Genomic DNA, 17728 nt, shown 5'->3' on the forward strand with positions numbered 1-17728 from the left:
GGACTAGTGTCCAGAATCTATAAAGAACTTAGCAAACTCGGGGCGCCTGGGTGGCTCAGTGGGTTGAGCTGCTGCTTTCGGCTCAGGTCGTGATCTCGGGGTCCTGGGATCGAGTCCCATATCCAACTCTCTGCTCAGCAGGGAGCCTGCTTCCTCTTCTCTGTCTACTGGTGATCTCTCTCTGTCAAATAAATAAATAAAATCTTTAAAAAAAAAAAAAAAAAAAGAACTTAGCAAACTCAACACCCAAAGAACAAATAATCCAATCAAGAAATGGGCAGAGGACATGAACAGACATTTCTGCAAAGAAGACATCCAGATGGCCAACAGACACATGAAAAAGTGCTCCATATCACTCGGCATCAGGGAAATACAAATCAAAACCACAATGAGATATCACCTCACACCAATCAGAATGGCTAAAATCAACAAGTCAGGAAATGACAGATGCTGGCGAGGATGCAGAGAAAGGGGAACCCTCCTACACTGTTGGTGGGAATGCAAGCTGGTGCAGCCACTCTGGAAAACAGCATGGAGGTTCCTCAAAATGTTGAAAATAGAACTGCCCTATGACCCAGCAATTGCACTATTGGGTATTTACCCTAAAGATAAAAATGTAGTGATCCAAAGGGACACATGCACCCGAATGTTTATAGCAGCAATGTCCACAATAGCCAAACTATGGAAAGAACCTAGATGTCCATCAACAGATGAATGGATCAAGAAGATGTGGTATATATACACAATGGAATACTATGCAGCCATCAAAAGAAATGAAATCTTGCCATTTGCAACAACATGGATGGAACTAGAGCGTATCATGCTTAGCGAAATAAGTCAAGCAGAGAAAGACAACTATCATATGATCTCCCTGATATGAGGAAGTGGTGATGCAACATGGAGGCTTAAGTGGGTAGAAGAAGAATAAATGAAACAAGATGGGATTGGGAGGGAGACAAACCATAAGTGACTCTTAATCTCACAAAACAAACTGAGGGTTGCCGGGGGGAGGGGGTTTGGGAGAAGGGAGTGGGATTATGGACATTGGGGAGGGTATGTGATTTGGTGTGTGCTGTGAAGTGTGTAAACCTGGTGATTCACAGACCTGTACCCCTGGGGATAAAAATATATGTTTATAAAAAATAAAAATTAAAAAAAAAAATTCCTATCACCAATTACCTTACTATTACTGACTAAAATCCAGTATTTATTTTTAAATATTAGGACAGGAGTATTTATTGTTTTGTGCCTAAGGATGCATTGGTATTTTCATCTCAAAATTATAATTTATCTTACAACAAAGAAAAATGATATAAAAAAGTTTGATTTCATCAAATAAGACATTTAGCACACTTAGAAAAGTACTCATATATATGTTTTTATATATATTTTGCTTCATAAAATTATATTCTGTAAATATTTGCAAGAGTAGAGAGAATAGCATATTTTCCCTAAAATTCAAAAAAGATGAATTCTGAAAAGATGATACTTTGAAAGAGTTATTTCAAACCAGTATATACCAATCCTGCCAATGAAGGATTTGTGTTAAGTCAAATTCATTTTTTCCCCCATAAATACATATAAAGTTATTCTTTGATATACCTAGGGAAAACTAAAAAGCCTTTTACATGATACAATATAAAAAAAAAAAAACAGTAGAAGTAAAAAGTTAAGACAAAACACTTAATATTTAACTTGTATTTTTGCAACTTAATGTAGGTATTTTAGAGTATTCATATTTACATGTATTGACTGCAGCAATCTACTCAAGCACCTCAGAACGTAAAAACTGAAGACTAGGTAGTTAGTATGATAACACAGCAAGGCTATTTTAGATCCCAAAGTGTGTATTTAAAAAGTTAATCCCTATACAGTGAAACTAGAGTAACAAATTATTTTTCCGGATATGTTGCTTAATTAAAACTTTCAGTTCATTCATCTTTTAAGAATTACTTTATTATTTTTTTAGTACAATTGACAGTAAGTCATGACTTATAGGCCTGATACCAAAGCAAGTTATAATTTTTTTCTTTTTTTTTTTTAAAGATTTTATTTATTTGACAGACAGAGATCACAAGTAGGCAAAGAGGCAAGTGGGGCGGTGGGGGGGGGGAGCAGGCTCCCTGCTGAGCAGAAAGCCCAATGCAGGGCTTGACCCCAGGACCCTGATATCATGACTTGAGCTGAAGGCAGAGGCTTAATCCACTGAGCCACCCAGGTACCCCTTCTTTTATTTTTTAAATATTTAATTTATTTGAGAGAGACACAGATAGAGAGAGCAAGAGCAGGAAGGATGGGGAGAAGCAGACCCCCTCTGAGCAGGAAGCCGAATGTGGGGCTGGATCCTAGGACCTCAGGATCATGACAGGAGCTGAAAGCAGACATTTAACTTATTTGAGGCATCCAGGTATCCCAGCAAGTTATATTTTATCAGCATCTATGCCTAGACATTAAAATTTACTAAGAACAATCACGCATAGTTTTGTCTGAATATAAACAAATTGCTATTAAAAAAGTACTTTACCTACGAGGCTAATTAACAAGCATTACTTGCAAATGTATGTTTTTCCAGCTAATTGCAACAATCTTCTAATAAAAGGTAAAGAAAGTTAAAACTACTGTGGAATAGAGTTGTATAAAGAGAATTTTAGACAGCAACTTAAAGTTGCATTAGATTTAGTGTGCTGCAAAATTAGTTCTAGGGTTTGACATATGATATAAATTTATCTCATATTGAGGCTGTGGGCATTCAGTATTATTTGCTGCATGCATTGTAAGAGGCTTTAAGTATTATTTTGGCCTTCTGAAATTTGTTCTTACCTTCCCACTGAGTTTGAGAGAAATAGCCGGAATGATCCTGATTGAAGGCAATGTGCCCCACATTTGTGAGGTTCATGTTGAAGTTTTGAAGTTTTCTGTGATAAAGTGAGATACTTCCTGGTATTTGTCAATTATGCTTTGAAAAGCTTTTGGTGCTGACCTGTAGGTTGTAAATTTACTATCGATGGGCCAGAAGAGGAATGTTTTAAAACTTGGAGGTGTTTAAAGATTTAGTTGGGGCTGAAAAGAGCCTTAAAATCCTCACATTGCCAGCAAAAGAGATCCAAGAAACTGTAACAGCAGGTACATGGATTGAAAAGAAGATTATATCTTCAGTAATTACTGAACCCTGTTGCCACCTGTTCATGAAGCATTTCCCAGCTCCCTAGGTCAAAATGAATTGCTTCCTCTGCTCTGCTTCAATAGCCCTCTGGGCATTCCCAATACCTCTCTTATTTGTGTTATACTTAGTTGCATACACTTCTGTTCCCCCCGCCCCCAACAGATTACAAGTTTCTTGACCATCAGTAACTTTTTATTCATCTCTGTAACTGTTGCATATAGATTGATGTCTGTTACTTAATAGCTATCAGTGAGAGTTGTCTGACTTAAAATGAATTTCAGAAGGTACCATGAATAAGACAAAGAGAATTAAAGAAACTGAAGTTAAAAACTGAAAGAAATTTTAAAAAATAGATTAATCTGTAATCATGAGGATATTTTAACATATCTGTCTCCAAATCTAATAGGAAAGCAAACAAATTATTAACAATAATGTTGAAGATCTTGAACAAGGTGGTTTAATCTTGGTATAATTGATATTACAAACCTAAACTCCAAAATACACATTCATGCTAAGATCACATTTAATGTTTAAAAAATTAGGTTTGTCAGGGTATAAATCAAGATGTAACAAATGTCAAGAGACTGAATTTATATAAGACAGGCTCTCTGAGATCAATGGAAAAAAAGCTAGAATTCATGAATAAAGAATTAACTGGAAAATACCCATATGTTTGGAAATAAACTTATAAACTTATGGGTCAAAGAAAAACATGAGAGGAAATGAGAAAATATTTGAAAAGAATGACATTGAAAATACTATATATCAATCATAATAGAGACAGTGGCAGTAATTGTATGAGATGGTATTACAAGAGTAGAAAAATTAGAATAGATAATCCACAAGATAGACAGGTATATTCTGGTACTTGGATTATAACCAAAGTGTTATTGCAAGATGGTAGGGAAAGAGCCATCTTTTTGATAACTAGTGTTAGATAAATTGGACATCCATAGGCAACTAATAAAACTTTCTCACCCTTCTCCCTTTCTACACACAATGAATAGTTTAAAGTAGAATACAGAATGAAATTTTTTTTCAGATTTTTTTTTTCTTTTCAGCGTAACAGAATTCATTGATTTTTGCACCACACCCAGTCCCCCATGCAATGCCTGCCTTCCATAATACCCACCTCCAACCTCCCACCCCCGCCCCTTGAAAGTCCTCAGGTTGTTTTTCAGAGTCCATAGTCTCTCATGGTTCATCTCCCCTTCCAATTTCCCTCAACTCCCTCCTCCTCTCCATCTCCCCATGTTCACCAAAGTGGCCGCACCAACCAGAATGAAATATTAAGAAAAAACTAAGATGTCTTAAAAATTATAAAGGATAATATTTTTAAAAATTTGGTATAGAGAAAGATCTTTTAAAGCATAGATCTTTTAAAGCATAGACATCGTTAATCCTAAATAAAAATTTGGAATGTGTTAAAGTTAAATATCTCTTAATAACAATATGTGAATGTGAAAGAAGCCACAGACTGAAATTATAGTATATACCAAAGACTCTTATTCAGCATAAAAAATACCTACCAATAAACAGAGGACAATTAACTCATTAAAAAAGGGGAAAAACATTTTGAATTGGCACTTCAGTGCTTGGAATTAGCTACTTAAAGTGAACATAGAGAATGTGTATGCTATTCCTAGAAATACATCTGAATCATTCCAGGCTTGATCAGAGAAGTGGAACCAAATGAACAGTATGGACTAAAGATTTATTATTGCAAATAACTCTTGCTCAGTTCAGGGAGTTGGTTAAAACATCCCTGTAAGGCTTTTTGATTCCACTGTGGGGTCCTGATGTCAGAGGGTTTGTAGTCAGGAGGAAAGATGGGGTGAACTGCAGAAGAGAAGAAAAAAAATGGAAACAGCAAAGAAGTTATGAGGAAAATAATTCATGAGGACAGACTGAAGCAGCACCTGACAAACTGGAACTCTATCCTGCCACTAACCAGGTCCTCTCAATGATTGGCATGACCCACAGCATGAGCTGGTGCCCTTGACCCAGAGCTGCACATGCACCTGGCCAGAACTGAGAAACACTGAAGCTGGGGTTGAGTGACAGCAGTACCTGGCACTGTCCTGAAATGGTTACTGCTTATCTTCCTCCTTTTAATTTTACACAAATGTATTTGCCTTCTACTCATTCCACAGAGATGGGAGATAGCCAAACACAGGACCCTCATTACTGGACAGATGAGAATGACAGCAGTTTTATCAACCCATAGTCTGGGGAAGGACACTGAACCATGCAGGATGACATAGGGTTGCATTTGGAAACAGAACAACCAGGGACTGTGGAGGCAGGTTTTGGATCATCAAAATGGTGAGATGACCCTTAGTTCCCATAGGAACTTCCTATTAGTTCCCATAGGAAGGTGGGATTGGCTTATATGAATAATTCCCCAGGATCACAGGGAACTGAAAACTGATACTCAGGTATAAGACCTGTTCCCTTGGAAAGAAGAGCTGTTTGGGTAGGGGACCTTATCTAAGTGAACAGAGTAGGAAGGGGAAGGATAACTCAGTTAAATTATTTAACATGACCCAGTAAAAATTGAAACAGGGACTTCGAAGACTGAAATTTATTATCTAAGACTTAATAAGTGAAGGGGAGATTTTCCCCATTTCTCATTTAACATCTTAATTTGGCCTGTTCTTCAACACAAGACTGAATGGCACTTCACAGTAGATTACCACAAACTTCACGTGTGATCTCATCCAGTAAGTCCTCCATTATCTAATACCCAGAATTACTGAAATCACTGATTCTAGTCAATCACCAAATATTTTGCTATCTTTAGAATAGGCTAAAATGTTTTATTCAGTACCTATTTCAATGGTCTCTCAGCTTTAACTTGCCTTGTTATTGAATAGAAACAATTTGAACAGAAACAATATGCCCTTTTAAGGCACCTTAAACAGTCTTTCCACTGCCCACAATCTTTGCAGTGAAGATCTTAACTGTATCCAACTGCCTCTGGCGTCACAAGAATGACATTACACATATGACGGCTACAATATAAGGCCTCACCAGGACACTCCTTAATCTTGCTGGAAATATTGATCATTTCCTAGAGTTCCTGATAGTGACTAAGACACACATTTAATTTCTCAGAATACACAATTCTGGGCCCTTGAAAAAGACATTTAATGGAACTTCCATTTCCTCCATAGGTCCCTAGCAGCTGGTTTAATTCACAGGCATAAATGTGTTCCTTGGAGAATTCTTATTTAAGTTACAAAGTGGGAAATAGAAATCCTGCTGGGTGCCACTGTTACAACAGGGTTTAGTGAGACTAAATTCATGCCCCCTGGGTAAACATACTGCCCACACCAATGGCTCACAGGTACCTCAACAGCCTTTACTGGCCACAAAAGCCCTCTAAAATTCATTTCAATAACAATGCCATGTGCACTTACCCTTCCAATTTATTGCCTAATTTGCTTTCTAAGGAGGAACTTCTCTGATGCACCAAGATTTAAACTAACGACAAGGCATCAAGAAAGCAACTGAGATGTAAGGGCTAAGATTAAAGGTCAGTAACACATGGTGCATTGACATCAGTGGGACTGAAGAGCCTCAAATGGCCTAAAGCAAATTTCTCCTTGCCAGTTTGCACCCATGAATGAAGACCCTTAATCAAGCAATGCTCTTTATAAAGAGAACTAGATACAGTCCCTTCTTGTTCCAGAGTAGTATATTCAGAATTAAACCACAGAATTATTCAAATGACCAATCATATCCTGTCATGGGAACTAGAGGACACCTCACTCTCTTAATATTACAAAATCATCCCCTTGATGTTTCACTATGTTCACTGTGTAGCCCTGCATGGAATACTGTGCTCTTTCTCCACGCTGTGAGTTACATGACTAATAAACTGCTCTGTATCTCATCTGTTCAGTATCAGGTGTCCTGTGTTTGTGAATCCCCTTAACTCTAAGGTGTAAATCTTTCCTTCACCAATGCAGAAAAGACAGTATGATTAAAACAAGGAAGGAAGGGAAAGAGGAGTAAAATATTTTAGGATCATAAAAGGCTCTAGAATTGAAAAGATAGGAGACCCCCCCCCCCCCAATGAATTAAGAACATGTATTACCTGTATTTGTTCTTAGGTTATAGATCTTGGAGCAAACTTTAGTTTTGTTACTCAGAAGATAAGTATTGTTTCCTAAATACCTGTTGATTGCTTTACTGATCTTTCAAGATACATTATGGTATCATTTCTATGATAGGTTTCCATTTTGTGAGATAAGGAAACTGTGTTTTGAGGTTTTATTTTGAATTGTGTATAAAATGTAGTATATGCATTCCAAGAAGAAAATCTATTCATCACAACTAACTATAAAATAAAAGCCAGAGCTCTTTCATAAACCTTAGTACCATCCTTACAATATCTGTCATTAGCATTTCACTGGGATGTCAACAAGTCCTATTATTAATAACAAAAGAAATCTAGTTTAGAACATATTGGCCCTATTATGGAACACTTAAAATGCTTAGATATTAAAAATATACTTTCTAACCAAAGAAATTATATTTAGAATTTATATTTAAACATATCAGTATACATATGTATGTATGTATTAAATTCTCTACAGGCACAGAGCAAAGAAATAAAATTCAAAATATTGTACTTTTTTTCTTGTATATTTTCATTTGTGATTTTGCTTTAAGGAAGGGAACAGACTTTCTTATAGTCCCCCAGAGAAATCTTTTTAAATATTTTTTAAAGGGAAATAGAAGTAGATGCATTATAATTGAGACAAGCCCTTATTCACAGAGGTTCATTAATATATCATCCCCTGTCTTGTCAAAAGTATAAACAAGAACAGATATCCTTTTCTCTTCGGCTCTTCTAAGCACTCTAAAGTTCTTTAAGTCAACTACCTTCTGAGATAAAGTGGTAGTGATAACTCTATTTCTATAGTTGGCAAAGATATGTAATAAATAAATGGATAAATATATGAAAAATTGATGAATTCATCATCACTAGCCCTCAGGGAGATTCAAATTAAAACCACATTGAGATATCACCTTATACCAGTTATAATGGCCAAAATTAGCAAGACAGGAAACAACATGTGTTGGAGGGGATGTGGAGAAAGGGGAACCCTCTTACACTGTTGGTGGGACTGCAAGTTGGTGCAGCCTCTTTGGAGAACAGTGTGGAGATTCCTCAAGAAATTAAAAATAGAACTTCCCTATGACCCTGAAATTGCACTCCTGGGTATTTACCCCAAAGATACAGATGTAGTGAAAAGGAGGGCCATCTGTACCCCAATGTTTATAGCAGCAATGGCCATGGTCGCCAAACTGTGGAAAGAACCAAGATGCCCTTCAACGGACGAATGGATAAGGAAGATGTGGTCCATATACGCTACAGAGTATTATGCCTCCATCAGAAAGGATGAATACCCAACTTTTGTAGCAACATGGATGGGACTGGAAGAGATTATGCTGAGTGAAATAAATCAAGCAGAGGGAGTCAATTATCATATAGTTTCACTTATTTGTGGAGCATAACAAATAGGATGGAGGACATGGGGAGTTAGAGAGAAGGGGGTTGGGGGAAATTGGAAGGGGAGATGAAACATGAGAGACTAAGGACTCTGAAAAACAATCTGAGGATTTTGAAGGGGCGGGGGGTAGGAGGTCGGGGTACCAGGTGGTGGGTATTATAGAGAGCACTGATTGCATGGAGCACTGGGTGTGGTGCAAAAATAATGAATACTGTCATGCTGAAAATTTAAAAAAAAATTGATGAATATACCAAGTAACATTATGCTTGCCTGTTTGCTTTTAAATTGTTGTTTTGAAAATATCATTAGAACCTCTGATCTTGTAAGGCATAGGGATTTGGTTATAATAAAGACTATAATGAGGCATATATCCCTGTTTACTTTTGTTCTCTTAAATTTTGCCTTTGAGGTTTTGAGTGAAGATCCTATAACATGATAGTAATTAAAAGTTCAAAAGCATCAAATGGTAATGATGTTTCAATAAATCTTCAGAAGCCTGGAGCACTAAATGATAAATTCTAAATAACATGACATATCCTTCAAACAGGCCATGTATTTAAAATATATTATCATCATTCTTCATCAGTAAAAATAAACAACGTTCAGGGGGAAACTTACAAGTAAAAGCCATATTGTTGTATATTATAAGAATTCTAATATGTTGTAAAATTGTTTTATTGTACAGGAGGAAAGAGTAATGATTGGGCCAATGAATATATCTAAACTTAATTAGATACATTTATCACTTTAATTTTAGACAAAATATTTATATTTGATGTTATCCATCTAGACCAGGAGTGGGCAACTATGACCCTGGGCCAAATCTAGCCCACTTTCTTATCAATAAAGATATACTGAAGCATAGCCAAGCTCATTCATTGCCATATTGTCCATGGCTGCCTTTGCATTAATAAAGCAGAGTTCAGTATTCATGACAAAAACCAGATGGCTTGAAAAGTGACATATTTTACTCTCTGGACCTATATAGAGAAAGTTTGCTGACACCTAATCTAGACCATTCAGTTAGATCAAAGATGTTTGGTAAATATTACCTGAATATCTTCTATACCTTTATTTATATTGTTTGATCTAACATTTGTAAATCACTGCCCCTATTCTCTGTAACTTATTGATATTATTGTCAAAAGAGTAGTAGAAGGACTGTGAACTGGAATGGAAACATGGTGAATTTTATTAAACCACAGTATTAATTATGGTGTTCCAAAAATATATTAATAAAATTTGATAAATTTAGTGGGTTGTTGTCAAAATAAGGGAATATAGGGGCTAATTGATCTTGTTGATTGATCTCATGTGGTCTGGAATAGCATCTCTTTTCTTCATATCTCCAGATCCATTCAGTACCCTATGTAGGTATAAATTAAAATTTTTTTAAAAAATTTATATTGATGAAAAAGAGAAGCGTATTAAAACAAGTTTGGAATGGGAGTTGCAAAAAACACCAGGACCTTGAATTTGTATTACTGCAGTACAGATAAAGGGACAGAATGGGCAAAGTCAGAGGTTCTTGATAGATTCTGTAGTGTTTTCTCAGGCAACACGAAGTGTGAAGCAATGTGTGTCCTGAAAAGATGTTGGAGAATTCGCTGGCATATGTCTGACATATGTAATAGTGTAGACTTCTGTTAAGCCAGGCTACATATGGTAATAAAGTATCATTCTAATTTATATATTTTCTTATATAAACTCTAGTAATAAGGGAAGAAAACATTTTCAATTGTCAAATTGTATGCAACCATTTTCATATTATCATTTAATTCCTGAGGTATGATAGGTACTAATTCTACAACCATCAATTTCCATTATTTTATTATTATAATTAATCTTTCAGCCAGCAAGATAATGGGATGCATTGTTCCAGGAAGAGAATATATTATAACAGAGTCAGAGTAACTAATAAATATTTAAAATGCACTTTTAAAGAGAATTTTATTAACTGTGTGGTTATATAAGTTTTGGAATTTGTGTAAAAAGAATTTAAAACTCATCTAACTAACTGGCCATAATTCAGTTAACAAGAATACAGTTTCAATCAGGAAAATATAAAAATTCAGGCATTAAAAGAGGAAGGCACAGTTCTGACATACTTTCAAACAAAGAAATGGAGTTTAGTATCATCATGCGAGGAATTAAAGATGTCTGAGAGCACATAAGGATGTTTTATAATAGTAAATAAAATGTGCTCATAAGGAGAGCCCAAGACCCTCTTAAGCGCTGCATCTGTTATCTTCTCCTGCTCACAGAGTGGTGAAAAGTGGTGGTAAATGACATCTCTCTTTTCTGTAAAATTCCTTCCATGGAATGAAACAACACAACACAACCTAGGGAGCTTGTGAATTTCATTTTCTGGTGACACCCCTCGTGTCAACTTGAGTGGAGGAAGCTCCTGCATTAGTTGCATTTATTGCCCCCCAACCTCTCACTCTTGTGCCAACAAAGAGGATTAAATAACAAGTTTACATACACTATGGGTTAGTTCTCACTTTGAAAGTTTTTTGACTACTTAAAGAAAAATCTACCTTAAAAATTTAAAAACATGCTGTATACAGGTGTTTTAAAGAATATTCCACAAGTTCCAAATCCATGTCCAAAGAAGGCTCCAGAAAGATAATTCAAGCAAGAATAGAATGGGAAAACATTGTATAGTTCATCTAAAGTGACTATTCTGAAGATAAACACATACTGAGATGCATAGGCCTATTGTGTTTGCTACAAAACCGGTCTCATTAGCAGATATATAAGGATATATTTTCACACCTCAGATACTTCTGAATCCAAATCATAAGACTATCTCTTTCAATTAATGAAAGGCAGATTACAAAGAGAAAGAGGAGTACCTAGAGAATTATACTAGAACAACAAAGCACAGGAGCACTGGAGTGTTTTAAGTAAAAAGCACTGTTTACTTTTCTAGTCCAGGCTCTAAAGAAAAAATGAAATCTTTAAAGTTATCTTTAAAGTATATAAAGTATCTTTATATACATTAATACCAGAAAGAGTTTGAGGAAAAATTAAAACTAGTATCTACTCTCCTCTGCCTTGGACTTCTTTTCAAGATTCTTAAAAGCATGTGTAAATTGTGCTAAGAAAACTAAAAATAAATAGCCTTTGACCAATGAGATATTCTCCAAAATGAGATCATCTGACCCCATCTCAGTTAGCTGTACTGTTTGACATGCTAACTCATAGAAGTCCCCCAATCTTTTTAAAAGATATCTTGAATATGTTTCTATCTGCTGAAGCTTAGACCTGTTTCACTTCTTCTTTCTAGACTAGATATTAAGACTATCAACACTTTATTTTTCCCTAGATTCCTATTCGCTGATATGCACAGTGCTCCAAAAAGCATGCTTCATTTACCAGGAAAAAGAACCCTGCAGTGTATCTCAAGCCTGAAGGAATTGATACACAGCACTTCATTTGGAGGCCCAGTTAATGGAAATGATTCTAGGGCACGCTGGTTTCTTATAGGTATTCACTGCTGAAGAAAGCAGTTTAAGTCTCAATAGTACATCCAAAAGAAATCCAAAGCCATTTCAAGTGGTAAAATAAGAACTACAGGAATGATCAAAAATACTTTTTAAAAAATTACATATATGGATGTATGTGTATGTATGTGTGTAGTTGGGGAAAAAAACTTAATTAGCAAAGGCTAATTGATTTCTTTTTTAAAATGATATAGTCTTCTAGTCACTCATTACTGAGTTATGTGTTACTTATTATGAGTTATGTATCCTAGCAGAGGTCAAAATTAAAACTGGAGAAACCAAGGCAAAAACGAATTTTCATTCCAATAACCTTTCAAAAATATATATTGCTCAGGGGCGCCTGGGTGGCTCAGTGGGTTAAAGCCTCTGCCTTCAGCTCAGGTCATGATCTCAGCGTTCTGGGATGGATTCCCACATCGGGCTCACTGCTCAGTGGGGAGCCTGCTTCCCTTCCGCTCTCTCTGCCTGCCTCTCTGCCTACTTGTGATCTCTGTCTGTCAAATAAATAAAATCTTAAAATATATATATTTTAAATTTATATATTTATATAAATATATTTTATATTATATATTATAATTGGAGTCCACAGTTGACTCTGACTTTGTATTTAAGGTGTTATACTATTACGTAAGTGACACAAATTTCAGAAAGTAATCAATGCAGCTTTTACTGAAGAAACATTTTGTTTCTGGTAAGTGACTTTTTGGGCAAGATTTTCAAAACATATACATGATACTGTTATAACTTCACTGTAGAATCTTTCATCTAGCATCGGAGATTTTTTGCTCACACATCTTCAATTGATCCTGCCCCAGTTCATTCAGAGAAAGGATGTTGAGGAAATTGGAGACAGAGCACCAACACAACTACACTTTTAAGTCCATCTTCCAAATGCAGCTAAACAGTAACAATTAGAGCAAATGAGCAGCTTTTGGCAAACTTGAACCACATACCATAGGGGACCACTGCAGTATGATACCAATGCTTTATGATTACAATCCTACCTCTTAAAGATGCAGAAAAAGAAGTTTCCAGCACCATCCTGATTTTCTAAAAATATATGAGTCATACAGTATCCATCCCCTCAATAAGTGAATTAACCAAGTAATCAAGGCTTTTTATTTAACCACATTCCAAATACAGAACTATCTTAAATATTCAAACTAGAAATGTTTAAAATAGATCTTATAATCCATTACCTCACTTGCCAGTTCTTTTTCCTGTGACACCTATTTCTTAATTATTAAGTACACAATAATATAGTATTATAAACTATAGATCTTATACAGATCTCTACAACTTATTCATATTGTGGAACTGAAGCTTTTTACCCTTTAAGCAGCAACTGCCTATTTTGCTCTTCCCACCCAGCCAGCCCTTGGCAGCTACCATCTGTTTTCTGTCTTTCTGAGTTAGAAAATTTTAGTACCTCATGTAAATGGAATCAAAATGTATGGTTTCTAGATCTTTGCTATTGTGAATAATACCACAATGAACATGGGGCAGACTTGACTAGACACTTCTCCAAAACAACATGACTATAATGAATATAAATGGCAACAAGTATATAAAAAGATGTTCAATATCACTAATCATCAGAGAAATTAAAATCAAAACTACAATAAGATATTATCTCATACCTGTTAGGAGGGCTGTTATTTTTAAAAAATGTGATGGTAAAGATGCAAAGAAATGTAAATGCTTGTACATTGTTGATGGAAATATACAATAACACCACCGCTATGAATGATAGTATGGTAGCTCCTCCTAGGGGAAAAAAAAATACCATATGATCCAGTAATCCCACTGTGGGTATGCATCTCTACTAATTCTCTAAGAACACAGAAGATGTAAGTGCAATCCTTAGTCATTTTATGAGTCCAGCATTACCTCAATACCAAAATCATATAGTGATACTACAAGATCCACAGACTGATATTCCTCATGAGCAGAGACACAAATATCTTCAATAAACTATTAGGGGAAACCAGCAACTTAGAGAAAAGATAGGGTCTTTTAATCATTTTGGGTTTATACAAGGTATAGAAAGTAAATTTAACATTCAAAGACCAATAATTCATTTTACCATATTACAGAATAAAGGAGAAAAATATTATAATTTCTAGCCATAGAAAAATAATTTGACAAAAGTGAGCAACAATTTATGTAAAGATTTTTGCAACCTAGAAATAGATGAGGACTTCTTTAATCTGATAAAAAGCTATCAACTAAAATTCTACAACAACATTATACTTAAGGATGAAATATTGGTAACTTTCCCCCATATTAAAAGAGCAAAAATATGCACTCTGAATGTTTCATTCAAAGTTGCATTGGAAGTTCTAGATGTTACAATAAAGTAAGGAGAAGAAAGTCATATAAATCAGATTAAAAACAGTAAAATTTCTCTTTTCAGATTGCATAATTATATACATAGAAAATCCTTAGGGATTTTAAAAAATACTTGAACTAATAAGAATAAACTTGGCAGATACTTACTATACAAAAATCAATATTCCTGTGTAAACAATTATAAAATGAAGTAAGAAAGATAATTCTTTTTATAACAGTATCAGACCATTGAATTCTTAGGAATAAAAATATCAAAAGATGTGCAATATCTGTGTTGAAAACTATAGAACATAAAAAATTAAAAGATACTTAATAAATTAGATATAACACCAAGTATTCTATCAATATTCATGATATATAATAGGGTTGCCAAACTACAGCCCATGGGTTGAATCTGGTCTGCAGTCTGCTTTTGTAAGTTTCATAGGGCACGGCCACTTTCATTCATTTACATATTGTCTATGGCCACTTTCATGTTACAACTATAGAGCTGAGTATGGATAGACATATACGCCCTGCTAAACCTTAAGTATAGACTACCTAGTCCTCTGTTGAAACAGTTTACTTACTCTGTATACTAGATTATTATTGGTTTCTGTATATTAACCTTGTATCCTGTGACCTGGATAAATTCATTTCTTAACAGTAGTAGTTGTTCTGCAGATTCCCTGGGGAAGGGCTGGCTAAAGGAAGAAATTTATCAGACAATAAAGTAGCTGCTATACCTGCTGAATGTATTTCATGAGTTGCCAAGAGAATGAAGGTAGGACTACGTTCTGGGTGTGTTCAACAAAGCGGAGCAGAACATTAAGTTTCAGAGTGGCAAATGTATTACCGCGGGGACACTCTCCAATGGCAGGGAGTTAAGTCTATGATTAAAAGCCTGAGAGACAGTATTGGTGTGCTTCTAGGCAATCTATTATGCTCCTGGCATCAGTAATGTGTGTCAGTTCCCTTTGTTCCCCAAGTCCCACCATGATGATGTCAACGGGTCCAGAAGGACACTGCACTTGCAGCTTTGTACTATAGCTGCGGGATATGAAGTTTGGGGAACATGCTGTTGTATAGCATTTTCTCTTTGTTCCAGAGGGAAAATGATCTCTTCCCTCAAGTTTGTTTGCTGCAAACACACACTGACGAAGGAAAAGAGTATAGCATTTAGAGCTTTGTATAGTTTTCTTGGGCATCCAGAGTCAATCAAGGCCATAATAAAATGCCATAGACTAATTGGCTTAAACATGGATATTAATCTTCTTAGAGTTCCAGAGGATCAAAGTCTGAGATCAGGGAGCCAGTATGGTGGGTTTGGTGATGCCGCTCTTCCTCAATTGCAGACAGCTTCCTTTTTACCATGTTTTCATATGTCAGATGTGTGCAGATAGGGGTGGGGGAGGGGAAAGGGACAGTGGAAGAGAAGGAGACACACAGAGATAGAGACAAAGAGAATAAACTCTCCAGTGCATCTTTTTATAAAGGTACTAATCTTATTATATGGACCCCATTTCTCAGGACTTCTTCTAATATACTTCCTAAGGGCCCCATCTCTGAGTACAACCACACTGGGCATTAGGTCTAAAGCATATACATTTTGAAAGGACACATTCATTCCATACCAAGTCCTATAATGGATTGCCTAATTCAATGTTGAGAGATTCAATAACGTAAGAAATGAAAAATATTCCTTGGACTTAGAGAATATGAGGTTGATAGTAAACTTGGAGTTAAAGTTTCACAGTATGTGTGGGCAGAAATTAGATCAGAAGGGAGTAAGGTAGGACTAGGAAGTTGAGAAATAGGGCCAGAATATAAGCTTAGAAAATAAGTTTAAATCCAATGAGCTCATGAAGTTTACGTGCTCATGGCATGAACTATAATTGATTTCAAAGTTAGAATGAATCTGACTTTGAGTCACTGTCATAATTCTGAAGGCTCTGAGATGACTATTACTTACATAAAATGAAGCATTCCACATGTTGTAGCACAGTTCATGATAGGAAAGAAAATCTTTTGCCCTTTGTTGTTGCTTTTGTTTGCTGTTTGATAAACATAATCCATTTCTAATGACTACCTGCTAATTAAGCCCACTTAAGCAAAAAAACTGCCATTCATTTAAAGTCTCCTATATGCTATGCCCAACATTTTTACCTCTTTTGATCCTCACAACAATCCTGTGACATGGAATTGTTAACCATTAACCACTTAAGTCATTTTAAACCCCATTAAAATGTGGCAGTGTCTGACTTTAAGGCCCATCCTCCCAATGCCTAACCTAATGTTCTTCTACAATACCATAAGAAAACCAACTAAGAATTCAAGGAAGGAATATATGGAGGAAAAGGAAGCTCAGAGATCGATAGAATGGCATTTTCCAATGCCTGTCACTATGATCATTAAAAAAAAAAAGGAAAATTCATAAGTTATCTTTTTATTTTTCATAAAAAAATACATAATGTTAGAATTAACAAGAAACTTCCAAGAACTAAATTTGGGACTCCTGCCCAAATGTGTCACAAATACAATAATGAAAATATTATTAACTGATGAGCATGCAAATATTATATGTGGCACTTATTAATCATTATGGAAAGATCTGAATGTTAAATACCTGGCCTTCAATTTTTTTTTTTTTTAAAGATTTTATTTATTTATTTATTTGACAGAGAGAAACCACAAGTAGACGGAGAGGCAGGCAGAGAGAGACAGAGGGAAGCAGGCTCCCTGCTGAGCAGAGAGCGACGCGGGACCCCATCCTAGCCCCCCGAGACCATGACCTGAGCCGAAGGCAGCGGCCCAACCCACTGAGCCACCCAGGCGCCCCCTGGCCTTCAATTTTAATTAAAGGAATCTCTTCTAGAGCTTTGAAGGAGTAATCAGCAAAGTTGATTAGCAAATCCATTAACAGAAATTTTTTTTTTTTCCTAAAGATATGGGAAACATCATAGCTTGTAACAATACTGAAGCTTAGAATGGCAGCATTTGAAAAGATAATCATTTAACAATTCTGTCAATATCACTTCTAGGGTATCTATCCAGAGACATATTTGAAAGGATTAACTTCTCCCCCATACATTGTAGTTCTCTCTCTCTCAGTGGTTCTCTCATCTATTAAGAGATAATATACCTTGTCATACATTGAGATGGTTAATATTTCTCCTACAAGGAAATTGAAGATACGGTGA

Source organism: Mustela nigripes, chromosome 2 (genome assembly GCF_022355385.1).
Source record: "Mustela nigripes isolate SB6536 chromosome 2, MUSNIG.SB6536, whole genome shotgun sequence".
Lineage (NCBI taxonomy): Eukaryota > Metazoa > Chordata > Mammalia > Carnivora > Mustelidae > Mustela > Mustela nigripes.